The 9,858-nt window shown below is 40.6% G+C and overlaps 1 pseudogene; it reads right to left on the bottom strand.

The window, feature by feature from the left end:
- Positions 1-4,163: 4,163 nt before the first annotated feature.
- LOC101133096 (interferon-induced protein with tetratricopeptide repeats 1B-like) lies at positions 4,164-8,572 on the bottom strand (annotated as a pseudogene).
- Between the last annotated feature and the right edge of the window lie 1,286 nt (positions 8,573-9,858).

Genomic DNA, 9,858 nt, shown 5'->3' with positions numbered 1-9,858 from the left:
AATAATGCCATCTAACTTCTAGTAAATTTTCTATGTAACTTTTAACCAAGAAGGAACAATATGTCCTTTGGTTTCTATAGGCCTAGATGAGCCAGTAATGGAAACCATAGCCATCTTGTTTACAAGAATAAGAAGTGGTTTAGAAACAATTGCAGGACAGAGCTAGAAGCCAGAAGCTAAGAGCTGTCTGATTGGAGAAGTGTTGTCTTTACAATCTCTAATCAGCAGATCTCTGGTTTTTTTTTTTAATTATTATACTTTAAGTTCTAGGGTACATGTGCACAACGTGCAGGTTTGTTACATATGTATTCATGTGCCACGTTGGTGTTAACTCGTTAATGTTAACTCGTCATTTACATTAGGTATATCTCCTAATGCTATCCCTCCCCCTCCCCCGACCCCACGACAGGCCCCGGTGTGTGATGTTCCTCTTCCTGTGTCCAAGTGTTCTCATTGCTCAGTTCCCACCTATGAGTGAGAATATGCGGTGTTTGGTTTTTTGTCCTTGAGATAGTTTGCTGAGAATGATGGCTTCCAGCTTCATCCATGTCCCTAAGAAGGACATGAGCTCATCCTTTTTTATGGCTGCATAGTATTCCATGGTGTATATGTGCCACATTTTCTTAATCCAGTCTATCATTGATGGACATTTGGATTGGTTCCAAGTCTTTGCTATTGTGAATAGTGCTGCAATAAACATACATGTGCATGTGTCTTTATAGCAGCATGATTTATAATCCTTTGGGTACATACCCAGTAGTGGGATGGCTGGGTCAAATGGTATTTCTAGTTCTAGATCCTTGAGGAATGGCCACACTGACTTCCACAGTGGTTGAACTGGTTTACAGTCCCACCAACAGTGTAAAAGTGTTCCTATTTCTCCACATCCTCTCCAGCACCTGTTGTTTCCTGAATTTTTAATGATGGCCATTCTAACTGGTGTGAGATAGTATCTCACTGTGGTTTTGATCTGCATTTCTCTGATGGCCAGTGATGTTGAGCATTTTTTCATGTGTCTGTTGGCTGCATAAATGTCTTCTTTTGAGAAGTGTCTGTTTTTTTTCTTGTAAATTTGTAAAAAAATTTTTTCTTATAAATTTGTAAAAAGTTCTGGCCAGGGCAGTCAGGCAGGAGAAAGAAATAAAGGATATTCAGTTAGGAAAAGAGGAAGTCAAATTGTCCCTGTTTGCAGATGACATGATTGTATATTTAGAAAACCCCATGGTCTCAGCCCAAAAGCTCCTTAAGCTGATAAGCAACTTCAGCTAAGTTTCAGGATACAAAATCAATGTACAAAAATCACAAGCATTCCTATACACCAATAACAGACAGAGAGCCAAATCATGAGTGAACTCCCATTCACAACTGCTTCAAAGAGAATATAATACCCAGGAATCCAACTTACAAGGGATGTTAAGGACCCTTCAAGCAGAACTACAAACCACTGCTCAGCGAAATAAAAGAGGACACAAACAAATGGAAGAACATTCCATGCTCATGGGTAGGAAGAATCAATATCGTGAAAATGGCCATACTGCCCAAGGTAATTTATAGATTCAATGCCATCCCCATCAAGCTACCAATGACTTTCTTCACAGAATTGGAAGAAACTACTTTAAAGTTCATATGGAACCAAAAAAGAGCCTGCATTGCCAAGACAATCCTAAGCCAAAAGAACAAAGCTGGAGGCTTCATGCTACCTGACTTCAAACTATACTACAAGGCTACAGTAACCAAAACAGCATGGTACTTGTACCAAAACAGAGATATACACCAATGGAACAGAACAGAGCCCTCAGAAATAATACCACACATCTACAACCATCTGATCTTTGACAAACCTGACAAAAACAAGCAATGGGGAAAGGATTCCCTATTTAATAAATGGTGCTGGGAAAACTGGCTAGCCATATGTAGAAAGCTGAAACTGGATCCCTTCCTTACACCTTATACAAAAATTAATTCAAGATGGATTAAAGATTTAAATGTTAGACCTAAAACCATAAAAACCCTAGAAGAAAACCTAGGCAATACCATTCAGGACATACACATGGGCAAGGATTTCATGTCTAAAACACCAAAAACAATGGCAACAAAAGCCAAAATTGACGAATGGGATCTAATTAAACTAAAGAGCTTCTGCACAGCAAAAGAAACTACCATCAGAGTGAATAGGCAACCTACAGAATGGGAGAAAAGTTTTGCAAGTACTCATCTGACAAAGGGCTAATACCCAGAATCTACAAAGAACTCAAACAAATTTACAAGATCTCTGTCTTTAGATTTTATCTTTAGCTGCGTTCCAGAAGGAAAGTCAAATCTGCCCCTACACAGAGGTCTGTAGTGGTATTAGGTAAGGAATTCAAGGAGAGGCCAGGAGAGCTCCTTGGAAACCCCATGCACTGGTAATGTTCTTTTGAATAAAACTAATAAATCTCCTCACCAAAATTAGAAAGGAATTCTACACCCATGTCAGCTACATGAAGGGCTCCATATCCTTTCCCAGCCCTTAAATATCTATGAAATTTGTCAACACTCTCCAATTCTGTGCAATTCATGGAAGGCTAAATGCTTCCTTGATGTGTCTTTTATTTGTAGGTAGATGTTATGGCTTCTTCTGCCTCTTATTTCTGCACAGACAGTTTTAGTTTTCTTGCTTCCCACTCAGACATGTAAATTCACAGCTTCTTAGAGTTTGCAACAATTTAAAACTCTACTCACAAATTTGTTATCTTGGTTAATTTTACTATAGATTTTTGGATATAGAGAGAGAGCAAAGAGTATATTACACACTACCTAGCACTACTTGTGCATCTCAAATAGGGGGACTTTTTTCACTTTCTCTTTTTGTTATGCAACTTAACTTCCCTTAGGTCAGAATGACTAATTATATATATAATATATATATACATATATATTATATGTGTATATATATAATATATATATACATATATATTATATGTGTATATATATAATATATATACATATATATTATATGTATACATATATATGAATACTTTAGAACTATTTCGCTTTCAAGGACTGAGAACTATCTTAAACAAAGGATTGGATTTGTTATAAAGCTATAATAATTTATATTATAAGGTATCTCAATAGTCTGAAAGTATAGGAGAGAGATGGGCCTTAAGAAGTGAAAATGGAGCTGAGATACTGTGGTGCACACAAGAATCTTTTCTCTCTTTCTGCCCATGTGCTTTGTTTGTAGATCTTCTTGTGGGTCAACATCTTTGCCCATATGAAAAAGTTGACTTCCTGTACTCCCTGAATATAAATCTCCTTTGAACAGCTGACCTAGTAGACTGAAAATGGAAGTTGTCAATTCCAATTGCAAATTCTCAGAAGTCTGATTGGTCTGGCAGGTGACAAGTACCTAACACAAGACATATCAAGAGCGACAAAGGGGTGCAGTGATAAAGGAGAAGTGCTGATATTGCTGCCACAACCACGTGGATAGGTGTTCATTAGCCAAAAAGTGGGAGTTGAGCTGATGATGCGATGTGTGCCACCAAACAGTTTTGTGTTGCTTCCTGTCATACCTTTTTGAAAGCAGCGATCAGGGAAGATTTATCTGATATTTAGATTTAGATATGATAACATTTAACATCTCAAAAGACAGGCTTCAGGCCAGTAGCCTGTCTCAGGCTGTCTCATAGGACAGCACGGCTTCACTTTCTTTTCCCCTTTCAATGTGTGAAGGAGCACAATGAGATTCAAACTCTCCCCATCAGATTTAAGCAAATGAACTTGCCTGTTAGCCAATTCAGTAAAGCACTAAATTTTTTTTCCTCTAGCACTTGACTCAATTTCTATATTTAGCCGCACCCCCCCACCGCTTTTTTTTTTTTTTTGATGGAGTCTTGCTCTGTTGCCCAGGCTGGAGTGCAGTGGCATGATCTTAGCTCACTGCAAGCTCCACCTCTCGGGTTCACGCCATTCTCCTGCCTCAGCCTCCCGAGTGGCTAGGACTAAAGGCACCTGCCACCACACCCGGCTAATTTTTTGTATTTTTAGTAAAGACGGGGTTTCACCATGTTAGCCAGGATGATCTCGATCTCCTGACCTTGTGATCCTCCCGTCTTGGCCTCCCAAAGTGCTGGGATTACAGGCAAGAGCCACCGCGCCCAGCCCAGCTCTTTTTAATATTAGTCAATTGTGTTAGCTTCAGACTTCCCATGACATTCCTGAAAGGGGCCATAACGATAATAAATCTCTTGCAACAGCTTTTATTAATATCATGCAGGCTGAGTGCTTTCTGGTAAATGTCCTCAACTTTTTGGTGTTCACCTCCCTCTGCATACATGTTGGCTAGGTCCACATAAACCATTGCAAATGTGGGCCTTTGCTCTACAGCAAATTCAACATGAGATATAACTAATTTTATTATTTTGTCTACAGTTTCTCTATCCTGCCTTTAGCTTTTTTTGTCTGTTTCCTGCAGCAAAGCCCTATCTGGTGATGCAGGAAGGCAGAAGTGGGTGTTCCCTGCAAGGCCATTTTTAAGAGCAGAAGAGCTTTATCTATATTGCCTTTTCTTCGATAAAACTGGGCTGCATATCGAAAAACATAGGTCTGTGAAGACATACTGATCAGAGCTTTTTCAATGTGCTTTTCTCCTTCAGCTTCCTGTCCTTCATCCTGAAGCTTCAGGGCAAGGAGAACCTTAATGTATGCATCTTTTGGATTTAGACTGACAGCCCATTTTAGGGGGTGCGAGAAAATGTCTCATTACTCTCTGTTGTGTTAAAACCGTCCAGGCAATAGGCAGTGATGACACACCCAGTGCTGAATTCAGGACTTTCAGGGCCCACCTCTAGAGCCTTTTCAAAGAAGGCCTTGGCCTGTTCATAATTCTTTCCTCCACACTTCGCCAAGGCCCGTCCTTCCTCACAGTTCATCTCAGGACACTCCATTCTATAGCGGGAAGCATTTGCAAACTTCTTGCAAATGTTCTCTACCTAATCCAGGTAAGTCTGGGCTTCTGCCAGTCTGCCCATGTGGTGATACGCCCAGGCAAAGTTGCCCCAGGTCACCTGCCCATGTGATGATACTGGTCACTCATGTCTGCTTGGTTGGTGTGTTCTCATTCAACTTCTTTCTCTAGTGCTTTCTCATTCTGGCCTTTCCAGTGTTTCACATAAGCTAGTAGGTTGTGCATTCTCACACTGTATTTTGTGTCCATGAACTGAATCTCTTCCAAGACCCTGTTTTCTAAATCAGGAATTTCAAGGGCTTCAATTAGCAACCCCCATGTAAAGTGATATCTCAACTGCTCAAGCCTATCCTTGACTCCATGATAATCAGCATTTTTACTGTGAAAATAAACAGGAAGTATTTGCGTGATTTTCTGATGTAAATGGAATGCTATCTAATGAAAAGATAGGTAGAAACATTGTTAAATAGTTGGGCACAGTGGCTCACACCTGCAATCCTAGTACTTTGGGAGGCCAAGGTGGGCAGATAGCTTGAGCTTAGGAGTTCAGGATCTGCCTGGGCAACATGACAAAACTCTAGCTCTACAAAAAATGCAAAAAAAAAATTGTCTGGGCATGGTGGCACACACCTGTAGTCCCAGCTACTCAGGGAGGCTGAGGTAGGAGGATTGCTTGAGCCCAGGAGGTTGAGGCTGCAGTGAGCTGTTATCATACTACTGCCCTCCAGCCAGAGTGACACACACAATGAGATCCTGTCTCAAAAAAAAAAAAAAATAATAATGGCAGGTGGAGGGTGGGGGGTGGATTTTTTTTTTTCCCCATAGCTGTTTTCCAGGAGCATAGGGCTTAGGTAAAGCTTAACATCGTCAACGTCATTCCATATTGCCAAGTGTTTGGTGCTGCCCCTGCAATATCCTAAGGAGGAACCATACTAGGCTGTGAAGCCTTAGTTAAAAATTATCAACATCATGATATCAGCAAATGCATTTTGTCTGCTTGAATACTGGCTGAAAGGAATTAAATCTGCCAGTGACTTAGATTAGTTCGAAAACTAATGCAGTTAGATAGGTTTTGAACTCCTCAATGCTATATGACACTTTCGTTTCTCAGGATGCCATAGCAGATGACATGCATCAAAAAAGCAATAATGCTGTCAGGAGAAATGAACCTGGGCAAGGAGAAGCTCTTTCTCACCTTTCTCTAGGTTTCCAACTTGGTCCATTAAGATTTGAAAACAACTGCTTCTTTCCCCAAGGCAGAAATAGTGAAATAAACATTTCTAGTTTTATTCTTCCCCCTAAAACAAGACGGTGGGCAAAGTGACTTTTCTGAATAAACTCAGTGTCAGGCATGGTCTTCTCCTTTTTCTTACAAAGAATTATTTCTTAGAGTCATCAACATGCCAAAAGAGAATTGGTTAGGAGCAGCTTTTGAGCCAACTACTCCTTTATGCCCAGTCCTATCTATGACATATTGGAGGGTTGAATTGTGTCCACCAAAAAGATGCTCTGAAGTCCTAGCTCCCAGTACCTGTAAATGTGACCTTATTTAGAAATAGGGTCTTTGCAGATATAATCAAGTAAAGATGAGCACATTGGGAGGACGCTAACCCAATGTGACTGATGTCCTCATAAGGAGAGGAAATGAGACAGAGTCAGGCACACAGGGAGGGAAGACATAAAAACACAAGGAAGGATGCCATGTGAAGAGAGAGCATGGCACCTACGAGGAGACAAGGAAGGATGCTGCGGGGAGTTTCAAAGGGAGCATGGCTCTGCTGATACCTTGATTTTAGGCTCTTGGGCTCCAAAACTGAGAGAGAACAAATTTCTGTGGTTTTAAGCCACCCAATTTGTGGTACAATGTTATGGCAGCCCTGGGAAATTAATACACAGAGAAAACATTGAAGCGGGAAAGATCATTGAGATTGACTGCTGTGACCTTAGGGAATCCCCATGTTTGATGCGGAACGAGCCAGGTGCAGTGGCTCATGCCTGGCTCATGCCTTGGGAGGCCGAGGCGGGTGGATCACCTGAGGTTGGGAATTCGAGACCAGCCTGACCAACATGGAGAAAACCCATCTCTAGTAAAAATCCAATTTTTTAAACCATCACTCTTAGCCTCACATGCACCACCTCTAGTCTCTATGGTGCTTGTGTAAATTAGAAAAGAGTGCCCTTTTCTGTGAGTATATGTGTCCCTTGCCAGGACACTTATCTTGGTGAGCCAAATGTAGACTGGGTTTCATTCTCTTCCCTTACCCCTTTGGCTAATGAATAATCTGAACAATAATGCTTGGCTGCCTTGGCAACAAGCAGGAGAGATTTTTCTTTTGTGTTGATTATGGGTGTGTCCTCCCCAACACAGGCCATCTTTTCCTCTCTAGATTGTGAGCCACAGGCACATTCTGGGGTGAAATGTTATTAAACAGTAGTTGTTACTCTCTAAATAGATGCTAGACACTTAAAATCCTCCAGGTTCCTATTTCTTTTAAAAACTGAGCAAATAAAGGGCAGTAAGATAGTTCATTCTCATATGTTTTATGATTAGGAAGCAGAGAGTCAGGGAACCTGGTTAACAACCCAATTCTGCCCCACTTAGTACATGTGTGAGTTTAAGTAATTAACTTCAATTTCCAAATACTTCATTTGCAAAATGACCCAGTAAGAGTTATAATCATTCCTAGTTATAGAACTATAGTGAGAATGCTGAGGTAACGCAATAAGAGATCAAGGCAGAGTGAGCTAATTACCAAGCAGAACATAGAACTTAGTCATTAGCATTAGGGTTGGCATTATCATTGTGTGTGTGTGTGTGTGTGTGTGTGTGTGTGTGTGTGTGTGAGAGAGAGAGAGAGAGAGAGAAAGAGATAGAGAAAGAGATCCAGGCCCTCAGTGGATGGGTCAGAGGAAGATGCCCATCAAACAGTAGGTGACACGTGTTTTCCTGTGTGAGCTCCCCTTTTGTCAAATTTTGGCATTTCTGGGAGGAGCAGCACACCTTGCCATGGTCTTGAGCCTCTGGGAATAGGAGCAGCTTGATGAGGGCTTCAGTCCAGCATAATCTAGAGGTTCTCCTTGAGGCCCTTCAGGTCAGAGGTCTCTGGACACACCTGAGCATTTTGCTGAAAAGCCTCTTGGGCAGGCTGGCTGCTAAGGCCCTGGGCAGGTCAACCTGGTTTCCTGGTCAACCCCATGTGTAGCACTAGGATTAACATGATTTCGTGACCAGGAATGCAGTTAACAAAAATAGGAACCCCTTAGTAGTGAATCTCTCTCACCAATATCCTATTCCTCAAATACTGCCCTACAGGGCATTTATTTTTATTTTTAATTAACTAATTCATCAATTTATTTATTTTATTGAGACATAATAGTTATATATATTTTGGGGTACAACAATATAAAACATATGTGCCCCAAAATGTGTCCTCCCTCTCTAAAATATGCCTTAGGCAGACTCTCCAGATTCAGTTGGACTGAGGCCCACATCAAGCTTCCTCTATTCTCAGAGCCCCAAGATCACGGACGGGTGGGGCTGCTCCTCTCCAGCAGTGCCAAAAATGGACAAAAGGGCAGCTCACCTGAGAAAACCCCTGGCACCTGCTGGCTGATGGGCATCCTCCTTTGCTCCATTCACTGAAAGAACTGATATTTTGATACATTTATATAGTGTGTAATCATCAAATCAGGGTAATTGGGATGTCCATCATCTCAATAATTTATTTTTTCTTTGTGTTGAGAGCATTCCAATTCTTCTAGCTATTTTGAAATATGCAATAACTTATAGCCACCCTACTGTACTATCGAACACTAGAAATTATTCCTTCTATTTAATGACATTTTTGTGCCCACTAACAAACCCCTCTTTATCTTCCCTCCCCTCTACCCTTCCCAGCCTTTGGTAACCAACATTCCACTCTCTATGTCCGTGAGATCCACTTTGTTCTTAGTTCCCACATATGATTGAGAATGTGCAATATTTGTCTTTCTGTGCCTAGCTTATTTCACTTAACATAATGACCTCCAGTTCTATCCATGTTGTTGCAAATGACAGGATTTCATTTTTTTATAGTTGAATAATATTCCACTGTGTATATAAGCTACATTTTCTTTATTTATCCACTGATGGACACTTAGTTTGTTTTTATATCTTGGCTATTGTGAATGGTGCTCCAATGAACATCAGAATACAGATATCGCTTTGATAACTTGATGTCAATTTTTTAAAATATATATCCAGCAGTGGGATTGCTGGATCACATAATAAATCCATTTTCAGTTTTGGGGGGAAACGTCATACTGTTTTCCATAGTGGCTGTACTAATTTACATTCCCACCAACAGTATATGAGGTTCCCCATTCTCTGCATCCTCACCAGCATTCGTTATTTTTGTTTTTTTGATAGTAGCCATTCTAACCAGGATGAGATGCTATCTCACTGTGGTTTTGATTCTGCAGGGCATTTGATGGCCTTCCTGGGACTGTGGCTTAGGCGGCCAGATTATCTTCTCACCGCATGGAGGAGCTAATAGGAAGTGGTCTCTGTCCTTCCTGCAGACCTCTTCGCAGCAGGCAGTTACAGGTATTTAAATGGTGGAAAATGCATCTGAGAATAGGGTCCTCTTTTTTTTTTCTCAGTTCTCCTTCTCCTGACACTATATCAGATGAAAAGATTCTAGCAAGTCAGTCAGTATAATGTTGAGAAGAAAATACTTTCTGCAACTTACCAGCACAAAACCAAACAGGAAAAGAGGAATGTGTACCTTTTGAATAAGATATACCTTAATTTTGGTTAGGTTTTATATTTCCTAACATCTGTTGAAAAGATAAATCTTATTTTAATGGTTATCATCACAATAGAGCCCCAAGCATTGATGCTTTCAAATAAAAATGGAACATAGCTA

This window comes from Gorilla gorilla, chromosome 8 (genome assembly GCF_029281585.2).
Source record: "Gorilla gorilla gorilla isolate KB3781 chromosome 8, NHGRI_mGorGor1-v2.1_pri, whole genome shotgun sequence".
NCBI classification, from domain to species: domain Eukaryota; kingdom Metazoa; phylum Chordata; class Mammalia; order Primates; family Hominidae; genus Gorilla; species Gorilla gorilla.
This window is presented reverse-complemented; position numbering and strand designations above follow the sequence as displayed.